At 43.9% G+C, this 22,711-nt stretch overlaps 1 long non-coding RNA gene across 1 annotated transcript in view; it reads left to right on the top strand.

Annotated features, from left to right (window-relative positions):
- The first annotated feature begins 12,734 nt into the window (after nt 1–12,734).
- LOC112549642 overlaps nt 12,735–22,711 on the top strand; it is a 30,594-nt gene continuing 20,617 nt past the window's right edge. Inside the window, exon 1 of the long non-coding RNA XR_003093154.1 lies at nt 12,735–12,778. This is a non-coding gene — a long non-coding RNA (uncharacterized LOC112549642). The remainder of the gene's footprint in view (nt 12,779–22,711) is intronic.

The raw sequence follows: 22,711 nt of genomic DNA on the forward strand, positions 1-22,711 counted from the left end.
TCTTTCCTGCCCAGGGCAGGGGGTCAGACTCAATGACCTACTGAGGTCCCTTCTAACTCTAACATTTATGAATCTATGAAATCATGTTCAAGTGCAGCACTGTCCTGTAAATAAGACTTATATTTGCATCTGGGGCAGAAACCATTTTAAAGAAAAATGTCGACTTTAGTTGATGGGAACTAGTGAATTCTTGCTTTGTTTTGAGAAGCAGTTTGGTATTTTGCTCCTGGGATTGGAAATGATTAAAAATAATCATTCACCAAAAGTGAAATAGAGCTTATTTCTTATTGATCTTTCTTAGGACAGAGCAGTATTCCTCAGGAGTCTCTCTGGTCTTGTATCCTAAGAGTCGGGCTCCACTGCAAGCCACGCTGTGGTCCAAATACAGGAAAGTTAGACCTTATGGTTTTTGTATTACAAATGGGAAATCCACACTGTTTTGGAATAAACAGCACAGGCTATTTGACAGCCTGTTTGGTTACTATTTGGTTACAACTGTATGAAGAACAGATATAGTGGAAAAAAAGAAGCAACAGAAACAGACAGTCAATCGTCGCCTTTCTCAGCCTGGAAAGCGTGCATCTTTATGGCACATAAACTGCAAATTAGAATTCCAGGTGACAGATAATGTGCAGTGTAAATGCAACTAATATGAACCCGCTGATGATTGCAAAAAGTAAGTTACTGAAATTCCTCATCAGCTGCTATTCCTATGATAGGAGCCTTTGAAAAACCCATTGTAACATATGGGCCCACACCTACATGTGCAGGCAGGTTCTCCTGAAACAGCCACAATCCTATAAACATTTTGGAAAGCATATTTCACATTTGGGGTCCCATATATATATATAGAACTGTGGGTCATCTGTCTCTAGTAAGGTTGGTACAAAAGAACCAATATGTGGGACACCGACTTTTTGACACCACTTCATGCTTCTTTTATGCCAGGGGCAAGCAGAGTGGCTAGCTGACAATACGCCTGAATGCAAAAGAAGCCATTTCACTTTTACGCCTTGCTTGTACAGATGTCAATATTACTTGTTAATTATCATGCTGTACTTGAAACAAATACACGATCCTACAATGCTCTTCTTCACCACCATCTCGTCGCCTACTTACTATCACTCACTTGTCTCTTTTTTCTTTTCCCTGATTATGCCCCCAAACTCCACCATTCCACTTTGTCCTTAGTGTTCCTGCGCTGTTCTGAGAATAGGATCTATTTAATTTTCTATGATTCAAGATTTATCTGTATTCAGAGGATGATTATCCTTCCCTATGTTTCTAGCCTATGCCAGGGCATTTACAGAATGTATGCACCATGAATGGCTAAGCTATATCTGTGTGTTCACCTTCTATGTAATCCTGCTTGTCCATAGATGTACAACTTTTTGAATAAGCAGAAAGTTTGTGTCATTTCCAGTGTTCTTAAGGCCTTCTCAATCAGCATTGATAAAGCCCATTCAGGGACTGCACGGCTGGTATCACGCTCACCTTCTTGAAGCACTAGAATGCCGTAATTTCTGTGGCCAGGTTGTGGTACCTTTCTAGCTTTCTCTGATGCACTGTGATCTGTTCTCTAGAGGGATAGCCATGTCCATGACTCTTGCTGTTATGGCCTACTCATCCACAACCATGATATCTGGTTGGGTGTATGTCACAGTCCAGTTTACGATGGATATCATATCCCACTGAAATTCGGGTTTGTCAGCTTTTAATATACTGATTGCAATCCTGTATTTGTACAGGTGAGTTACTGCATCAATCAGCTTTTTATTATCAACCGAGTGGGGATGCATCACTTTGGATAGAGTTCTGTTTCATAGCTTCATAGTTTCATAGTTGGTGGGGTCGGAAGGAACCTGAGCAGATCATCAAGTCCGACCCCCTGCCATGGAAAGAATGCTCTGTGCCACTGGGGGTACTCTTGACTCTCAAGGGCCCAGTATAATTATTCCTAGAAGCCTTAAGTGACATTAGGGCCTGATAATGCTTGTCTGCACAGAAAAGTTAGTGCACAGTAAACTTGGATGTGAATCTTTATCATGGAAGTTACTTCATACTAACACCCAATGTTTGTGCTCCTCCTGAACTCAATCCGCCATTCACGAACAGGGTGTGGGAGACCAGAACCCAGAACTACCCCTGAAGTCAATGGGAGTTAGGCAATCAACGGCTTTTGAGGAGCTGTGCCTTGGTATTTGCAATCTTAAGTAGTATTTGTTACACTAGCATCAATCATGCAATCATAGGCCTGGAAGGATTTCAAGCAAGGGTCTTTTCTAAACCCCTGCAGAAATGCAGGGCACAGTATTTTTAAATCCACCCAGATATGGTTACCCCATCTCTTCCTGAAAACCTACAATGAAGGGTTTCTGCAACTTCCCTAGGTAGCTTATTCCATTCTCTTGCCATTCTTACACTTTGGAAGATTTTTCTGAGATCAGATCTAAATCTGCTTTGCAGCACTTTGCATTCTTTGTTTTGTATGTTAACTTTGTGTTATAGCAACCTGCCCTCTGTAGATGGTTATAACATTTATGAATATTATGTGGTATATCTGAAATTCCACAGGGTTTTTTCAGTGCTTTGGTGCATAAAATAATGGCTGTTTGTTACAAAGTGTCCAAGTCATAGTAGCCAAGATATACATGGTTGGAAGCTTAGCCGCTTTAATTGGGCCCCTCTAAGTTGGAATGACTTGGGCACCCAGAAGTTCAAGTACTCCAAAACACTAGTGAATTTTGAAACATTGACCCCCAGGGTGGGTACTTTTTTAGAAGCTTCTAAGGATATGTCTGCACTAGTCTATACAGAGTCATGTACTTCTATTTGGGGTTTTTTAAGGGACACTGGACCAGGGACCCCTAGCTCTGTTACTAGGGAAGGGATGAAGGGTAATAAAACCCCACACGGCCCCTTTAAAAGCAAAATGTTTTTGGCCTAGAGGAGCAAGGGTTCAGACAATTTGAGTTTGGCTTCAGAGCAGGGAAAGGAGTTCAACCCCCTAAAAACCTGGCAGAGAATGGAGGCTGTAAGGGAGTAAAGGAGGGGTGTACCTGTCAGTAAACAGTCCAGGAAGGGCAGAAGCTAGAGGAGCACGGCTATATTAAGTTGCCTAGGTATGGGCTTCACAAAGACTGAGCCACAGACCAGGAATAAGCTAGGGGCCACAAGCTGGTACAGAAACTGCTTAATGAGGAACAACTGACTCAGGACTGTGAACCTGCCTCTGGTGGAGCAGGCTGAAGGTACATGAGGTTATAGATTGGGTAATGAGGAATCCCTGCTTTGGGGCTGAGAAGCAGGGATCAGCGGACAGCAGTGGTGGTGCTAGCCAGCATATGTGCTTGCTCCCAGGGCAAACAGGCCACTCTGGCTTTGAATGTTGGAGACAGAGGAGCTCTCTTTCTGATTGTTGGTGGCTGAGGAAATAAGGAGTTGAAGAGCTGCTAGTAGGAGCAAGAGAGCTTCTCCCTGTTGGTAAGTGTGCCTGGATGGGTTACAGGTATTGGGTACTGCTCGTTTCTGTTGACCCAGTGGGGTTATGCTTCTGCAGTGTCGCCAGGTCTTAAATATGAAATTATCATATTGAAAGCTTAAAATCATTGTATTTACTGAAAAACTAGCATACACTGAAACAATATGCAACTACAAATGCAAATAAAAATGCAAACAAGCCTTCTTATTTACTTTATAATTGCTCAATGTAAGTCCCAGTGACTGAGTGAGAACTGGGTCACCAAAGTTGAAGCATTTCTTTATTTTGAGGCAAGCAGTCATAAGATACTGCTGACAGCAAACCCAAAAGTCAGTTAAGATTTCCTGTGAGTGACTTGGGTTTTGCATATGCTGCATCAAATACCTGTTTCAAAAATTATCATAAATTTTGAATGCTTTTAAATTATTGATTGTACATCATACACGGGCTGAAATTATCGTACAGCTGGCAACACCGTGCTTCTGTTAAGAGCCTGTTTATGATACTGGAGGTCTGGGAGTGTCCATGAAGCATGGTTTGGAGGCCATGAAGTGGAGTATCTTGGATCATACAGTAATTTTAACCCCGTGAGGGCCAGGGTCTGAAGCCAGAGGGGAGAGGTGGATGCTGAGGGGCTGAAGCCAGGGTCGGGGAAACAAGAACTTGTATGGCCAGGAATCCTGATGAAGAGACTTAAGACCCATGAGACATTGGTGTGGCTATGGAAGATCATAAGGGCACCAAAGAGTTTAGGATTAGCTTGCAGTTGGGGGCATCTGAGCCCCTGGTGGGCAGCTACTGTCACAGGCACCCTCAAGTACCCCAAGCTGCACTACTGCCTTACCTTGCTGGGGTGATATATGGGAAGCACAAAGAGTGAGACAAATAGTGAGCATACTGATTGCTAGATCCAGGAAGAGGCATTTCAAACAAAGCCCTTCTAGAAATCAAATGTGATGTTTAATGTAGAAAACTGGTGAGCTACAGCGGGGCTTTTGAAAATGCAGATCTGTAGCTTTTATATGTTACTAGCATTGGCAGCAGGCTTGAGCAGAAACTCTAGGAAATTTCAATTCTACTGATTCTTTCAGAGAAACATATTCCAATGGGAATTTTTTAGAGGAGGAAAGCAAGCTCAAGGGTATAAATGGGCTTTCTGTGAAAACAGACACCCTCTGCTTCTGGGAAATGTCTGTAACAAGTTCTTAGATGTGCACTGAGGGTCCAAATACCGAGAGGTGACTGTTAAGTTTAATTACCAGGCTTTTAATAGTCAATTTCTACTTCTTAAAGTGGGATTGTCAAAAATCCTAAATAACTTAGGAGCACTGGATCCTACAATCCTAAAGCACTTATGGTTTGTTTGTTTTTAAATGTCATTCTCACGAAGCAGCATTATTGTCTTACTGAAACAATGGGAGGCACGGTGTTTACTCGAACAGATTAATATGAAATAAATCAAACAGGTAACTCCTATCTATTTTGTTTTTCTTTCTTGAAGTTACAAAACTCAGGAGCCAGTTGGTTTGAGGTGTGTGTAGGGGTTTTCTTACTCATAAGGAAGTGCATGATAGCTGTCAGCTACATTTGTTTTTTTACCCAAACTGATTTTTACATCACATTGCTCTTGGAAGGAACCAGGCATGAAATTAAAGGCAACATGACAAATTTAACAATCACTGTGGGGAATGCTGCTAAATAGATTTCCTTGGATATTTGAAAATTCACACACTGCAGACAAGGAAGTGTGGAGCTGGTGCACCTCTAGGGAAAACCGAAGCCCTTTCCTCCCAGCTTGCAACTCACAAGGCCTGTATGAATCCACATGCTCATCCTTCAAAAACACACTTGGGCCTCTAGAGCTCCCAAAGCCTCTTCATATTGACAGGAGGATTTTGAATATGAGCAGAACACTTTTCAATTCCTCCCAACCTCAGTTCTTATAATTGCATATTTAAAAGATGAGTAAGCAATGAATTCTTTTCCTTGCCCTGCATGCCAACAGCTGAGATGGAATATGGCTTAAGTGAAGTGAAATATATTTTGTAACTCTAGAGAATAAAAAAAAAAAAATCCTGAGGCATTTTTGGAATGTTTCCAGGATTTGAAAGATCTCTTTGTGGGTAAAATCCACATGAGGGATGGAGTGATAAGAAAAATATATTTCTTGTCAGATACAGACTACTTTTTTTTTTTTTTTTTGCATTAGCCATTGCCATTAGTGATTGCACTGAAACAAACAAACAAATTAAAATCCTATAGTTATTTCTGGCTCCTAAGCACAGATAATAGTAGGATAATCACCAAAATCTGCTTTTGACTCTGGAAACAGTTCCAGATCTTGTTTTCTTTCAAAACACGTTTGTATTCCAATAGTTTCCCCCCTTTCCGTTTCCTTAGAATGGAGTTCAGTTCTTATGAAAGCTAAGACCCGGCATAGCATGATCAGAGATAGTGCAAGCTTCTTAAAGACAACTTACCCGTACAAAGTACATCTGCCCTGCCCTTGGCCAGAAGTAAGTTCTGTGATTACTGCTCTCTCGCAATACAGTTGTCATTATGTCAACCACTTCAAAAGTTTGAAAACCTGATTAGAAGCAGTTTTCCTTTGCTCTGATGGCCATATGATTGAAAGGTGTAGTGTAGACAGGACCTAACCATGTCGACATGAATTTTTTAAGCCTTAGAATGGCTTTTGCTTGGCTAACAGGACATGACTAGGTCCCATCTATGCAACTGTTTTAACAATGTTGTAACTAGGTTTCTGAGTTGGGTGTATTCATGTGCTTAAAATGTGTGTTAACAAGCCTCTAGACTAGTTTGAAGGGCTGGGCTTTGTTCAGGTGAAACCAAGAAAAAATCTTTTTAGTTTCATCGTATCTAGGTTTCATACCTATCTGAGGTTGGCTTTGCATTCCAGGTTTGTGCAAAACCCATACAGTATTTCAAATAAAACTCAGCCAAAGTTTGCTTTGTTTTGAATCATAAGGAAAACAACTGAGTTTCATGTGATTTCCCCCCAAAGCTAAAATCGGCATAGGCTCACTTGAAACATTGCTCAGGTTTATGGGAAGGTTTGAGCATGTTCTGATTAACCAGTCACCGCTTGTGGTTACATTCTGATCCCGAAAATGGCATGAGTTTCACTTGATTTCCCAGTCTGAGTCAAATTGTCTGGTGGTCTTCTTTGCATGTATCCATAAACTCTTGTTTGACTTGTGACCTAAGCTTCATTTGAACCCAGACTTTTAAAAGTTAAGGCGTCACATGTTCTTCTGTTCAGTTATTCAATGTTGTGCTTTTTTTAACATCATCACCTTGCTTGACTTGGGGAAAAGGTTTGTAGAGATGCCCTGTATTATTGCACCACTGACATTTTTATTGCCCTCCATTTTCAAAAAGCTGTGAGAAAAGAAACAACGGCTGATTCCCTGGGAAGACTTTAAAGGCATCTCTCACCTTTTCACAGTAGCATCCTTTTATTTCCTCAAATACCCTCCACTGGATAAACCAGCCTCTACAATATAACATATCTTTCTTTTGCTAGTTTGGTTCTTCCCATTTGGCATGTTGTTTTCCAGTGCTCGTTTTTTAGCTTGCTTGTTTGTGAATTATTATAATATTTGTAGAAGGGAACAAAGATGGGTATGTAGGCTATAAAGCATCTACATAGTCTGAGGTGTTCAGTAACAAATTGAAATAAGCCAGTCTTTTGTGAAGTGTTTGAGTATATAGGTTTTTATATAGCATGTTCCGGGTCCAGTAATATTTTTATTAATGACTTGGATGCAAGAATAGAAACTGATCAGGTTTGCAGAAATGCATAGAAGCAGGTGGGCTTGCAAACACTTTGGGACCATGCAGTTCAGCTAAGAAAAATGTAGGGAATTAAAAACAAATGCACAAATACAGTGGGGGAATGGGGGGAGGGGAGGGTGACTAGCTAGGTAGTAACACTGCTAATAAAGATCTGGGGGTTACGGTGCTTCACGGACTCCACGTGAGTTGGCAATGTGATGCTGTCAGAAAAGCAAATACAGTTTTGGGCAACATTAGGAAGAGTGCTGTATGCAAGATGAGGGGCTCTACTTGGCAATGGTTGGCTCTCAGCTGGAGTACTATGTCAAGTTCCGGGCATCACATTTGAAGAAGAAGAAACTGGAAAGCATATAGATTCAAGTGACAAGGATGTGAAAGGCTGGAATGCAAGCTGCCAGAGAGAAGATTGAGAGAATTAAGAGTGTTTAGTCTGGAGAAAAGATGATGAAGGTAGGACATGATAGCAGCTCTCAAATATTTGAAAGGCTGCCATAAAAAAGAGGGAGAACGACTGTTCTCCCTTCTCATAGAGCAGGACATGAAGTAACAGGGGTTTAATTGCAGCAGAGATGATTAAAATAACATCTCAGGAAAGAAGAACTGTGGCCACTGCCTTCTGGAAGTGGGGTGGAGGGCAACAAGAAACAGCACCAGGTCTAGAGCTGAAAGAAGTGACTCTGGGTAGACCCCATGGTGGGGAGGTTGTAGAGCTCACAGCACACAAAGAGCTCCAGCAGGCCAAGCCTCTGAAGGGTCACTGCTATCTAGGATCATAGGGAGGGGTTGTGGCATGTCCTCTTTGGTTGCAGGGCACGTGAGCCCAGAGCTTTTCACTGCACCTGTGCCCCACAACCATAGGGGGTGTAACCACAGACCCTTGTTAAGATCCAGGATCAGCCCAGGGTTACTGGTGGCTTTGCATGCATGCAGTTCCCCAGCTGCATTAGAATATGGGTTCCATCAAATGCCCTTCCTCTTTTTCCCATGCCAGACCTCTGATTTCATAAACAGAAAGGAGTACTTCTCCACTGTGGCAGGTTCACCTACATTAATTCAGGTTGGGCTAGAATGGTTCGTGTTGCTAGGATCCTTAGGAACTCGTATTTCTTGCTTCTTTAATGAAAATGTAGAATTGTTTCCCTAGCCAATGGGCATTAAAGGTGCTGATGATTTTGTTGTTGTGGGAGACTGTCTGCTACCTTCACTAATGAAGCCCTTCATTGGATCATTATTAACCATTCCTTTTACTGCCTATAATGCTGCAGGGATAACCGTAGAATGTGTGCTTTGGAAACTGAAGCAGAGCTGGCAGTCTTACAAGGCTTGAGAACGCTCAGCAATACCTGCTTGAATTGATAACTGCATGCTGTGCTGTATAGATCATTGCCAGCAAGGCAGGCAGTTTTTTGAGGGCTATGACAGAGGTTCAGAGACTTTTAGGCTCACCTGCCAAAACAGCAGTTGTTTTGCTCGTGCTTTGGGTCATTTCATTAAGACGTTAATGTGCTTTGTGGGATATGACTAAGTCTAGGACTATGTCCTAGACTTCAGGAGGGCCAACTTCAGTGAGATGAGGAGATTAGTGGGAGAGGAACTGGGGTCCTTGAGGGCAGAGGAACTCAGCGTCCAAGAGGAGTGGTCGTTCCTTAAGGAAACGATACTCAGGGCCCAAGGGGTGTCCATCCCAACAAGAAGCAAGGGGGGGAGGAGTGTCCAAAAGCCCCCCTGGCTCACCAAGGGTGTCCGGGAATGCCTGCTTGCCAAAAGGGTGGCGTACGCCCGGTGGAAGGGGGGTGTAATCTCCAAAGAGGAGTATACCTCCTCTGCTCGGGCCTGCAGGCGGGCTGTTAGGAAGGCCAAGGCGGAGATAGAGCTCGGATTAGCGTCCAGGATTAAGGATAACAAAAAGTCCTTTTTCAAATATATTGGGAGGATGAAGAAGGCGCCGGGTAATGTGGGGCCCCTGCAGGATATGCGGGGCAATCTGGTGGTTGCGTCAGAGGATAAAGCGGACCTCTTTAACCAATTCTTCACCTCCGTTTTCTTGTGCAGGGACCGGGACTTCCCTGCTGTGATAGAAGCCGGACGCGAGGGGATCGCCTTCAGACCTCAGGTTGGGGAGGACCGGGTTAGAGAGCTTCTGGAGGGGCTGGACGCGTTCAAGTCAGCGGGTCCGGATGCTCTCCACCCCAGGGTGCTGAGGGAGCTGGCTGGGGTTATTGCAGGGCCCCTGGCACGGCTCTACGAGCGATCGTGGTGCTTGGGCCAGGTGCCAGACGATTGGAAGGTAGCTAATGTGGTCCCCATCTTCAAAAAAGGGAAAAGGGAGGACCCGGGCAATTATAGGCCCGTCAGTCTTACCTCAATCCTGGGGAAGCTCTTTGAGAAGATCATCAAGGAGCACATTTGTGATGGGCCGGCATCCGAGATGATGCTCAGGGGCAATCAGCATGGATTTATTAGGGGGAGATCATGTCAGACCAACCTGATTGCCTTTTATGATCAGGTCACAAAGGCCATGGACGCAGGTGTCGCGGTGGATGTAGTCTTTCTGGACTTCAGCAAGGCCTTTGACACCGTCTCTCACCCCATCCTAATTAATAAACTAGGCGACTGTGGCATAGATGCCTACACAGTCAGATGGATTGCAGATTGGCTGAAGGGTCGCACTCAGAGGGTGGTGGTGGATGGATCATACTCGACTTGGGGGGAGGTGGGTAGTGGAGTCCCCCAGGGCTCGGTCCTGGGGCCTGCGCTGTTCAATTTCTTCATCAGCGATCTTGATGTTGGGGTGGAGAGCAACCTGTTTAAATTCGCTGATGACACCAAAATTTGGGGGGAGGTGAGCACGCTAGCAGGGAGAGAGAGATTGCAGAAGGATCTGGATAGGTTACAGGGGTGGGCAGACAGGAACAGGATGCGTTTCAATACGGACAAGTGCAGGGTGCTGCACTTGGGTAGTAGGAACCAGCAGCACACTTATATGATGGGGAACTCCCTACTTGAGAGCACGGAGGCGGAAAGGGATCTTGGTGTCATTATTGACTCCAAGATGAACATGGGCCGACAATGCGAGGTCATGGTTGGCAGGGCTAACCGGACCTTGTCGTGCATCCACAGGTGCATCTCGAGTAGAGCCAGGGAGGTGATCCTCCCCCTCTATGCGACGCTGGTCAGGCCGCAGCTGGAGTATTGTGTCCAGTTCTGTGCGCCCCATTTCAGGAGGGATGTGGACAACATGGAGAGGGTCCATAGGAGGGCCACCCGCATGATCCGGGGGCAACAGGGCAGACCCTACAGTGAGAGACTGCGGGACCTGAACCTATTCAGCCTCCACAAGAGAAGGCTGAGGGGGGACCTGGTGACCGTCTATAAACTCACTAGGGGGAACCAGAAGGGTTTGGGGGAGACGCTGTTTCCCCTAGCCCCCGCTGGCATAACAAGGAGTAATGGGCACAAGTTGATGGAGAGGAGGTACAGATTGGACATCCGAAAAAACTACTTCACAGTTAGGGTGGCTAGGAGCTGGAACCAACTTCCAAGGGAGGTGGTGCTGGCCCCTACCCTGGGGATCTTTAAGAAGAGGCTGGATACTTACCTGGCTGGACTCATTTGAGTCCCATTTTTGTTTTTAGGGTTTGTGTTTTGTTTTTTTTTGGGTTGTTCTCCCACCCTGGAGTGGGGTCGGGCTAGAAGATCTATTAGGTCCCTTCCGACCCTAAAACTATGAAACTATGAAACTATGTTCTAATTGTTAGTTGTCTGCCGGTTTTATAGAGCCTTTTGATCCATGATGATGAAAATTTGTACTTTCAGGCTTGGAAATTGTACTCTCATGGAACTCTTATGATGCAATTCATGTAAATATTATCACAGTAAATAAAACCCTGTTTTGTTCTTACCAAAGCACACCTGCAAGTCCATGGACTGGTAGAAGCTGCACTGTTAGAATAAGGAGAGTAAAAGGGAACTGCAACTGTTAGAATAAGGTGAGTAAAAAGGAATGGGGAGAATAGGAAGGAGAGAGGGAATTTCCTAAAGTAGTGGCATTTGAAGTAATTGTTTCATACAGCTGTCCGCTTTCACCTTCACAGCCTTTAATTGCTACTGTTTGGGGGTTTTTTTCCCCCCACTTACTTATCCTTTAGGATTCTCAAGGAATGCCACTGTTTTTTAAACCTAAGGGAGAGGACTATAGTTAAGACTTCCTTTTGACGTGCTTCTGTTTCTAGTATGAGGCTTCCCAAGGACCTGTACAGTCAGGGTAGTAGTTGTTTGAAGCTGTGGTGCTATGCCACTAGAGTGGGTGGGTGAGAGGAGCGTTTGTGGAGCATGCTTTCTAGTAGGCATGTGCAAAGCCCTATTGGATTTGGATTCGGCCTGAATTGGGGACAGTGACTCAATTAGTTGATTCAGATCACTGTCCCCGATTCGATTCGGCTGAATCTGAAGATTCAATGCTGATTTGGACATAGATACAGCTTTAAATGCTTTTTCTACATATCTCGAGGTACCAGCACATGCTGGGGTGGATGCAGCGTCCCACAGGCGTGCAGGGAGCTCCCCCCCCCCCCTCCCCATGCTCGGTGGCAAACCCAGAAGTGGACTGGAGGTACTTCCGGTCCACTTCCAGGTCTGCCTGGGAGTGTGCGGCCCTCACCTCCCCCCCCTGCATCCCACCAGCTTGGCGATTGGCCACTGGGTGGCCCTGGGTGCCCCCCCAGACCCAGGAGGCACCAGTTCCTGGGGAGGGAGAGCGGGGGGCAGCCCCCAGCATGCTGCCTGGCAGACCCAGAAATGGACCAGAGGTGCTTCTGGTCCACTTCCAGGATTGCTGCTGGGTGTGCTGGGGAGCCCCCGCATTTCTGTGGGATGCTCCGTGTGTCCCAGCATCACAGCATTCATAAGCCGCCTGCTACCTAGAGGTATGTAGAAAAAACACTTAAAGCTGTGTCTATGTCCGAATCGCCAAATCTTTCCGAATCTCTCCAAATCAATTTAGAGGGTTCTGATTCCATTTGGAGAGATTAAAGGGTCCTCTGATTTGATTTGGATTCAGAGATTCGGCCACCAAATTGGGCCAAATCTCCCAATCCAATCAGGGACTGAAGCTTCGCGCAGCCCTACTTTCTAGCTATGCTCTTCATCTGCTCATAATCCATACACTGCTTATATATCTCCCTGTCCCTTTTTCTGTAGTCTCCCAAGCCATAGCATGGCTTTGCTCAGTCCTCCCCTGCACCCTCTTCTGAGAAGGCCCTCTCTGTCAACTCCACATGGCCTCCCCGTTCTTCTCCTCAGCCCAGAAAACCCTTCCCTTGCTGAGACATCTCACCTTGCTGTTGGGAGGCTAGCAAGAGTTTGCCAAATAGCATGTTCTTTTTTTTCTTCCTCTTAAGGTTTGTCACACATTGAGTAGCTTAAGGGCCACATCCTTGACGGTCTGTCTGTCTGTGTCGTATGCAGATCCTGTGGAAGGTGAGAAGTCACAAGCAGTTGTTTTTTGTTGTTTCCATGGTATTAAAGACCTAATTTATCTCCTCAGTTTTTAAATATCTTTCTCGTGGCCTCTTTCCAGGGTTGGGAGAGTGTGGAGACAGTAATTTCCCCGCTCCCCTTTATTTCTATGTGACTTAAATCCCCGATGCTGTGGATCATGTCTGCACTCCTGGAGTGTTTGCAGCGTATGGCTGGCTGTGATGGAACATCTGGTGGTGACCTGTTGATTTGCATGTCATAGAAGTGGGTTATCTGGCTGAACTGTTGCAAATGTGGAGGCTAGGCTAGTTAACTGTATTTGCACACCTCTAGGCATTCTTACAGAGGGGTGATGGGGCAGGGCTTCCCATCTACAGGGAGCAAAGACTGGATGATGTGGGGAGGAGGTTACTTTTGGGTTTGGGGATGGCGGGCAGAGGAGCTGGTTAGTATTGCACTTGTACCTCTATGGGCAGTCTTAACAGTGACTGCTGGTCTGTGTGACCAAAAAGCTGTGAACATGCTTGGTTAAGAAGGTTAAAGGGAACGAGTTGCTCATTGATGTTACTCAACATAATTGTCTGGCCTGACATTTTGCCTGGTTGGAAGGGCACAGCCGTCTCTTCTGGAACAAGCCACAAGGAAGCTCTGGATTCTAATCTTAGAGCAGAAAGAGCACTTCTTGTATCTGAAATTTCATTTGATCTTCCTTGAAGACATGCACAGTGAAATAAATGTGGTTTTGTTATCATTGTTCAACACATTTATGGCTAGCATTGTTGTTGTCTTACTGTCTATATGTGCTATTCCTCACACTGCAATGCAAACTTGAGCATTGGAGAAATGTCTTAAATACTTGTGTACTGATGAAGCACTTGACTTTCTACTTGAAAATGGTTCAGAAAATATCTTCTCTGCCATGCTGTTCTGTGCTAGGATAGAATGCTTTGAATGCCATAAAATGCTTAGCTCCTGGTTTGACTTCATATCGAATAAACATATTTCTAAACTATGGTTTTCTTTTTTGGAATCTCTTGGCCCAAAGTGTGGGGGGGAGGGACAGAGATGGACGGACACGACAACACATTCAGAGAACACTGGAGATTTTGTAAGAGGAGGCCAGGAAGAAGAAATAGAAAGAAAAAGTAGGAAGAAGGCAGTTGGGAGCAGCTCAGGCCAGGGCAGAAGCAAAAGGCAGACACAGAAACTAGTCACAGATCTCATGAACTGCCCCTTCCCCCACCTCAGACTACACAAATAAGACTGTTTATCTTGTAGTAACCAGAGAATCATAAATTCATTGAGGTAGCTTGGTCCTACAAATGCAATGCCTAGTGTGTATGAAGTCTAGAGAGAGTGTTTTGAAATCTGGAAGGTATTTCTCTTTAGATTGATAGCTTCAAATAGAATAAAATGCTGAATATAAGATACCAGATGGTGCCTCTCTAATTTGCTTCTAATTTAATCTGAAACTGTATTTTGGTGGTCAATAGTACTTAAGCAACTCGCTGTCATCCTCAGTAAGGCCTCTGTTGGTAGATCCCATCCATAGTATTTTTTTAACACCATTTAAGATGGAACTATTATAGTCTGTATTAGAAATGTTTCTTTTTTCCTTCATGCAAGACTTTGCTGTCTCAAAGTTTTCTGGCCAGCTGCAATCTTATGTTTATTCAGCTGGGACATGTAACTTTCCTTTTGGTCCCCTTGTGTATGTTGTTACACAACACTGACATTGAGTTCCTTCCAGTGGTATCTGTATCAGGTTCTGAACCAAAATGTCTGTTGGTGTAACTCCACTAGTGTGAGCGATTTTGTCAACAGAGAACTTGTCCTACTTCACATATAACTACTCTTTAACAGGAGGAATTGATGTTACTGTCTTACAGAAGGTGCTGTAATTGAAAACTGGACCATTTCCATATCCAAGTCTGATTTAGGAGCAATAGAAGGCAAGTGGGCCTTTTCATTTGAACATGATTCATCAAGAGCCTTGGTGATTTAGTAGTAAAATTCAAAGAGCAGTCAATAAATTAACTGAAGTAACTGCAGTCATTGACTCTTAGGTTTGAGAAATCATGAAAGATGAATAAAGGGAGAAATAAAGACCCAGAGAATTACAGACTGGTCATCTGGAAAGATACTGGAACATGCCATCAAAGAATAGATTTCTAAATATCTAGAGGACATACAGGTGATAGGGAGCAGCCAACAAGGAATTGTCAAGAGCAAGTTATGATTAACCAATTTAATTTTCTTCCACGACAAGGTGATGGGCAGTCTTTTAGAATTTGCTGCATAATCCAGTTGTGAGCAGATTCTATTCCCAAAGCATGCTGATAAAGCGTCTTTGCCACGCCATCATGCATAATGTACAAACCAATTCGTATGTAGGTCTAATGAGTGAAATCCTAGTTCTGTTGTGATCTATAGGAATTTTGCCATAACCTTCTTAAGGGCCTGCGTTTCAACCAATACAGTTTGACTCTGCCTAAATCAAGATTTTTATGTGGGGAATATGTAACCTACAGTCTGCCATATAGGAAACAAGGAAAGGTCCAGATAATTTGTCAGTGCCTGAACTCTCTTGCTCTAGCAAGCACTGAAGCCTTTTCCTTGGTATTAGGTTTAGCTTCATAGCTAAGAACCAGGTTTTAGATTTCCCTTTTTTGTTTGTTTTTTTTGGACCAAACTAAAAAAAGAAGACATGTCCAACTAGACAGGAATCATGACTATTATAACTAAGACTGTGTTTTACAAAGAAATGTCAGGGGATTGAAGTGCCTAATATCACTGGGCAATTCATTCTTTTGAAAACACCAGTCAAAAAATGCCATGGGATGGCATTCTCAGTTACAGTTGTTTTAGTAGGGAACAGCCTGACAATGTTAGATAAGTCTGTTTCCCACTCTGACCTAAAATTGGATCTGCTGGAGACCTTCATACTGTAGTGATCATTCAGTTCAGTAAACATAGCCGTACCTGAATGAGGAGAACTGAAACAACAAGTCTTTACTGAAGAGCTGGAGGTCATCTCTACAGACCTGTTGTCTGGCTCTATCTAGCTATTTAACTCGGGGACCTCTCCCAATTCTCAACTTCCTCACTGTCCTGTTGGGGAGTGTCTCTAAACAATAACTTCTATTGCTACACATACTATGGTACAGATCTGATGGTAACTGTTCTTACCTGACCTTCCTTATCATAGTTGATGCCCCTAGCCCACCTGCCATGAAGGAAATGCCATGCTGATTTGATGCGTTGCCCTTATGTTGTTTGTTTGCCTCTCCTTTGTATTGCTTTGCATAGCACATTCATGCAGATGGAGCAGGACAGAGTGAATGATTACCTAAGCTTTTGTGACATGGAGATCTACAATAAGTGACAAGTGAACCCCCAAATATTTGCCAGTGTAGTTTGGTTTGGTTAAGCACCCAAACATCCTATGCTCGCTTTCAGGACATCTGAAAAACCTAAAATAGAGTAGAAGTCTTACAGAACAGCCTGTACTGCTTTATTCTGTCATTAGTGTCTACTGGATTCATTTCTGTATTCCACTCTGTAAATGTGGAACTGCGATGCTTTAGTTACTCACAAGGATAGTAAGAGTTTTGTTCGGTCTCCTGTAAAGTGAGACATTTTTACATAGAGCGTTCCTATCACTGCATCCTAGAATGATGTTGAAACTCACCAACACCACTCTTTGATTGGTCACCAGAGAGATCCACCAACAAATAGCAAGCTTCTCTGTGTCCTCGGCCGTAGGTTGCCAATCCCTGTTCTGAGGGCCAGATCTGGTCTACAGAATTATTGGATCTAGCCTGTGGACATGAGGCTGTGGTGTCATTTGGAAATTGGGGGCTTTGGCTGCAGATGCTCTCCCTGTGTCACCCCAATGATGACTGCTGACTGTAGGTGCTCTCCCCATGCTGCTGCAGAGAGAAGTGGTGGTGGCTGGCTCCTAATGCCTGCCCACCTGCCTGTTGTTGACCTGGGGTGAGTCATTCTGCTGTGCAGCCAGAAAAGGTTGCCTATCCTTGTTCTAGAGAGAGGTAAAGTCGAAATGCATGTTATAGTGTGGTAAGAACCTGGAGGCACATTACTACATTTTATTTACCATTCCAGTGGTGAGCTTCTTGCCACTGCTTCTGTTCCTTGCCCTTTAAAAGCATGGAAGGGACAGGTGGTAGTCAAGTCTGAGATGCTGTTTTGCTGAGTGTTCAGCAAATCAGAAAATGAGAATATGATAAAATGATACCCCAAAATAGGGAAATTGAATTAAAGGATGACTGGGGGGGGGGGGGGGGGGGGGGGGGGGGGGGGGGGAGAGAATAGGGGACAGGAGGGAGAGTGAATGGAAGAAAAATATAATGAATGATGGTAAAAAAATAAACAAACCCTGAAGATCTGAAATTAGTCTTGCTTATATGCACCTGCAAATCTTAAGAAAAAATATTAATTTAATGTCAGGGTTGCAGAAGGAAATAAGCAGAGAAAAAAACTGAGTGGTGTAATACAATGAACAAAATTAGAAAAAGTGGTAGCTTTCAGAATGGGCCTCATTTGGTGTAATAGCAGGAGTTTGAGAGGCCAAGCTGAGGTCAGGCTCCTGCCTCCCAAACATTAAAGCTTCACTGTGTGCCACTGGCCTCTTGGTGTGTTCTGTTTCCTCAGGCTTTGCTTGCCTGCTGCATCAGTTGCTGCTAATGAACTAAGCAGTACTGAGAAAACAAGAATCAAAGGCTGCAAAAATCAAAGATAGATTATTTTCAGAAGGTGCAGGGGGGGTTGGATACCCAGTTCCTTTTCACTGGGCACAACTACAGGAGATGCTTTACTCAAGACTAGAGCTAATTACTGCACAGTAAGTGTCACAGTGTACATGTGCAGATGCTCACTGTGTGATAATTTGCTCTAATCATGAGTAAATTTGCTACCTGTAAACACAAGTGGCAAATTTACTCTGAATTACCTGCTGCACAGTATGGCATGTGTAGCAAATGTGCTCCCAGTCAGTTGGGCAGCAGGGGGTGAGAGATTGCTCCCTGCCCCCGGAAGCTGCCTGCTGCTGGGGCAGGCTCCAATACCAGAGCCCAAGCAGGGACAATGTCCCCCTGTCCTGGCAGCAGGGAGCTCCCAGCCCCTGCTTCCTGGCTGCTTCAGGGGCCTGGTGCAGGACTGCGGGCAGCAGGAGCACTCTGTTGCTAGGAGCAGCAAATCTGCATGTGTAGATGCATGCCCAAGACAGTTCATTCTAGAGTAGTTTACTCTTGAGTAAACTGATCCCACATTATTTGCATGTGTAGACAGGCCAACTGTAATTGGAACTGGAGCTGGGATTTTCAAATCACCCTGAGACAATTAGAGGCCTACATTTCATTCTCATTGAACAGAGCTTTACATGGCTCCGAAAATCCCACCCCAGGCATTCAGATTCTGGAGTCAGCTGCAAAAAACTGAATCGAAGATCCCAATGTCAACTGATGGAAAATGGCAGCAAATACCTCATGCAGGAAGGTGAATGTGGTAGCAAAACAAACCATTAGAAGTCACAGGATCACAAATGATGTCAGCAAAGTGTTTGGAGTTGAGCCTTCAGAGTCTATAGTGCTGGTTTCATTCTGCCTAACAGAAGTCAGAAATGACTGACTTGGCAGGCCATAAAAGCATGATAACATTCTCACTGATCAGAATGGCAGTAATTATGGTAATGCTAGGTGCTTTGGAAAAATCTACCCTGGAACGTTTTTTGAAGAGAAAATCATCAGAAAAAAATACCAGTGGAGCAACTGCCAAACGTAATCAGCATTTCTGTGCTTACTTCCCAGAGAATGAGTCAAGCAAAAAATGAAAGCAAAATCAGTATACTTCCTCCATGCTAAGCAAATAAACATAATGTCAGATTTTCTGCTTAGTGGGCCTAAAGCATTGTAAACTAAAATTGGTGAGAGTCTTCCATTTAATTTCAGTAGACAGATCTACCAGTATGCTCCTTTATCTCTTATTGGTATTGAAATGCTGGTCTCTTTCCATGCTCTTTCTTGTAAGTCTGCTTGCAGCATGCTCCAAACCTGTTGGCAAAAATGAATGCAAAGCTATAGGTATCTGAAAACAATTGCACCCAGATGTATTTGCAGAATAACTTTGCTGAAGCTGATGGAATTAATCTGGCTTTACTTTTATCACACTGAGTAGAATCTGTCCCAGCATTTTCATCAATGTTGACAAAGCTTTCTTAGTGAAAAGAGGGGCAGAGAGTTGGGCTTAGCTACTGTCAGGTGTTAAGAAAAGGAGTGAGGAGAATAAAGTGAATCAGACCGATTTAGTCTGACACAAAGAAAGGGGATAACCTGGCATGCATAGTGGGCAACATATCAAGAACATGAGCATGGCATAAGCTAGGAGGTCCCAGGTGAGTTCCTGACTGCCGCAGAAATGTAACACTGAACAAGCTGCTTTCCTTCTGGTCCTGAGTTTCCTCAGATGTAAAATGAAAGTGATAATTACTTCCTTTCTTCTATCCCTGTCTAATTAGATTGTAAACCTTTGGGGAGGAGACTGAGGCAGGGACTGTCCAATTCCCTATGCAGCACCTAGCACAATGGGGCTCTAATCTTAAACGCTAACAGAACTAGAAAGAAGTGCAGTCTGTAGGCATAAAGGGCTCAGTCAGTTAAGCTATTTGTATGAGATCATAATGCTCTAAAGACTGTTCTTAAGAATACCCAGACAATACAGGAAATTTCTTCCCATAAGATTATCCTTTGTGCCACAAGGCACCTGATTTCCTCGGTCCCACATCCCTCCTATTTTAAATGACACCAGATTCCTGATGTTTTTTACGCGGCTTTCATCCTCCTCCAAAGTACATTTCTCCTCTTTTGAGGAACTTTTTAAAGATGTCCATTTTTTTATGAGTCACTTAGTCTTCCTGTTCCCTGAGCATGAAACCCAGCTCATTTAGACATCAGAGTCCTCCAGGGGTGCCAAGAGCCAAGATTCTCCAAAGCAAACTGTGATTTCAGATCTTCCATTTTTGGTGCCCAACTTGAAATACCTTATAGGTTTTCCCCTCTGCTCGCAAGAAAAGAGATGTGGAAATGTCTTGACATCTAGTCAAAGAACTAAGTTTCAACAAAAACTACATGCAACTGCACCTTCAGAAAAAACACTTGCCCTATCATATCTTATGAACAAATGCAAGCAAACAGTCTCACTGGTAATTTTGCTCCAAAAAAGGGACAGCAGGTAGTTATGCTGTAGGTAGTTAGGAACATTGATGTGACTCTGAACTCATGGTTGGGTCCATGGTTTCCTCTGGCTCTGGGATATTGTAATTGTATTAGCCTGACACCCGGTACAAACTTCTTTCCTCTGGTGCAGGGCCGGGCAAAATGTGGCCCACAGGCCAGATGTGGCCTGCCAGGCCATTCTATCTGGCCCACGGGGCCCCTCAAAAATTTAGAAAATTATTATTTATCTGCCTCAGCTGCCTGTCATGCAGGCCTCAATGGCTTGCCAAAACTCAGTAAGTGGCTCTCCGCCCGAAATAATTGCCCACCCCTGCTCCGGTGTGTCTGTAGAGCTGGATTGGCCAGCACATGGAGCCTAAACCCCAACCACGTCCTACTTATTCCCACATCTTCATTCCCTGGTCCCTGTGCATGTGTGGGAATGAGCAGCATCCCTGTGGTGATTGCTTTCCCCTGATGCTGCTACTTGTGATAAAGGTAGATAGATAAAGCATGGAGGTAAGGGGGTTCCCTATGTTTCCTGAGTGTCCTATGCAGGAAGATTAGACAGGCTGCAGTTTAATCCATAATAAGCAGAATGGTTTGCTTCTGTGTTTGGGTCTACATCTGTATAATAGACCTGCTTCATAGCAATGTTGGTGTCTTGAGCACTTGAAATAAAGGGGAAGGTATTTTTGTGTTAGGTGTATCTATCTGAAAAGCACAGAAGTAGACCTCCCTTGCCTTTGCTTCCATAACCTGAAATGTAGGTAAGAAACACGGCAAAGACAAGCTCCCTTCCAATTTCAAATACCATTAGAAATACAATGACAGCTGCAGCAACTGGTGTTGCTCAGAGCTAGATATTATGCTGGCCTGTTCAACATGTTGCATGGATGAAAGTCTTTAATTGCACATCCTTCTTCTTGGATTCCTACGCTTCCAATTGTTTGGGTACATGTGGTGCTGGCATGAAACTTCCTTCCAGCTGCACCTTCTTCTCATATGTGGGGTTTTTTGTTTGTTTGTTTGTTCATGTTTCTAAGACCAAGCAGTGGAATGATGAATAGCATATGGTAGCAAGATAAAATGAGAAATGTGTCTTTTTCACAATTCAGAAATTAAATGCCTTTTCTCAGAATTAAAAAAGGTTAACTAACAGGCACCTTGGGGCTGGGAGTGTGTACCTTTTTGGTCATGTTTTGATGGCTAGTTCAGTGTGTTCCTCAGAAGGTTACTAAACTATCCTTTGGCATAGAGGAGGGAAAAATACTGGATACGCACCATCTGTTCATTTTGTTTTTGGAGATAAATAGATGCATTTTACATCTATCAGGAAAAATATTTGCAAAAGTGTCTGAAGTTCCTACAGCCCAGATCCTCAAATGTAGTTCAGTTCCTAATTTCCACTGGGGTTTTTAATTGATGGGAGATAGGCTCTTAAATACCTTGGGATTAAGGCTCTGAAGTCAAGTATTTGTGAATATTTTACCTCTAATCTACTGGATAAGACGCATAGAATAGATAGGATTTACTAATGTCATAATAACCACACTGTTTATTATCACAGGAGGTGCAATAGTGTGTCAACTTGAATACTTTAGTGCATGATTTCACAAGTCCATTCTATTTAATAGAATAAAATGGCATTATCACAAAAATTTCACGTGGTACCACACATGGGAATTTCATTTTTTGTGTGTGTGTGTTGACAGCGTAGGGACACAATTCTGCAAACAGTGCCTATTTTAAAGTTGAGATGAATCATGGAAGTGGTAGATTTTTATTTTGGATTCAGGCCAACAGTACAGTCTGTACTGTGAAGAAATCTCACAAAGGTCTGATCATTTGCAGTTTGTGCAAAGGACAAATTATTTCCAGAGTTGTTCATGTCTAGGTGAATTTTCTACTGCAAAATGCTCCTTCACTGTCTTCTCAGTCTCTGTGCTTAAACCTCCACAGCTGACTCCTCTGATAAAGGAAACGATTCATAGATTGTGAGGCTGGATGGGACCCTGGGAGATCATCAGGTCCAACCCCCTGTACCAGGCAGGAAAGACAGTGGGGTGTCAGGTGACCCCAGCTAGGTGACTTAGTCTCCTTTTGAAGATTTCCAAATACATCTGGGTGTAATCGTTTTCAGATCAATCCACCTCTGGAGGTAGCCTATTCCACAGTCTGGACACCCTAGCTGTGAAGAAGTTTTTTCTAATGTTGAGCCTGAAACAGTCTTCTAGGAGTTTGTGACCACACTACCCAAGGGTGCCCTGGTTTACAGTTGTTCACCAAGCCCTTGATGTATGCCCCTGATGTAGCAGTAGCTGCTATGAAGTCCCCTCTCAGCCTTCTCTTTTTTGGGCTGAAGAGTCACAGGATCCTCAGCCTTTCCTCATATGGCTTGCCATGCAAATCTCTGATCATATGGGTGGCCCTTTTCTGGACTCTCTCAAGCTTTACCATGTCCTTGTTGAAGCGCGGCGCCCAGTACTGGATGCAGTAGTCCCGTTGAGGTCTCACCAATGCTGAGTAGAGTGGAAAAATCACTTCCCTAGTTCTGCCGGAGTAAATGGGAGTAAGCAGATCTTTCCCAACCTTGGGCTTCTCTTTTACCATGTTCTTTTGACACTGCATCTTCTCTTAAATAGAGATCCATGCTTTACCTACGATCTTGAGAAATGGCTGCCCTGATTACACTCAAACT

Source organism: Alligator sinensis, unplaced genomic scaffold (genome assembly GCF_000455745.1).
Source record: "Alligator sinensis unplaced genomic scaffold, ASM45574v1 scaffold233_2, whole genome shotgun sequence".
Lineage (NCBI taxonomy): Eukaryota > Metazoa > Chordata > Crocodylia > Alligatoridae > Alligator > Alligator sinensis.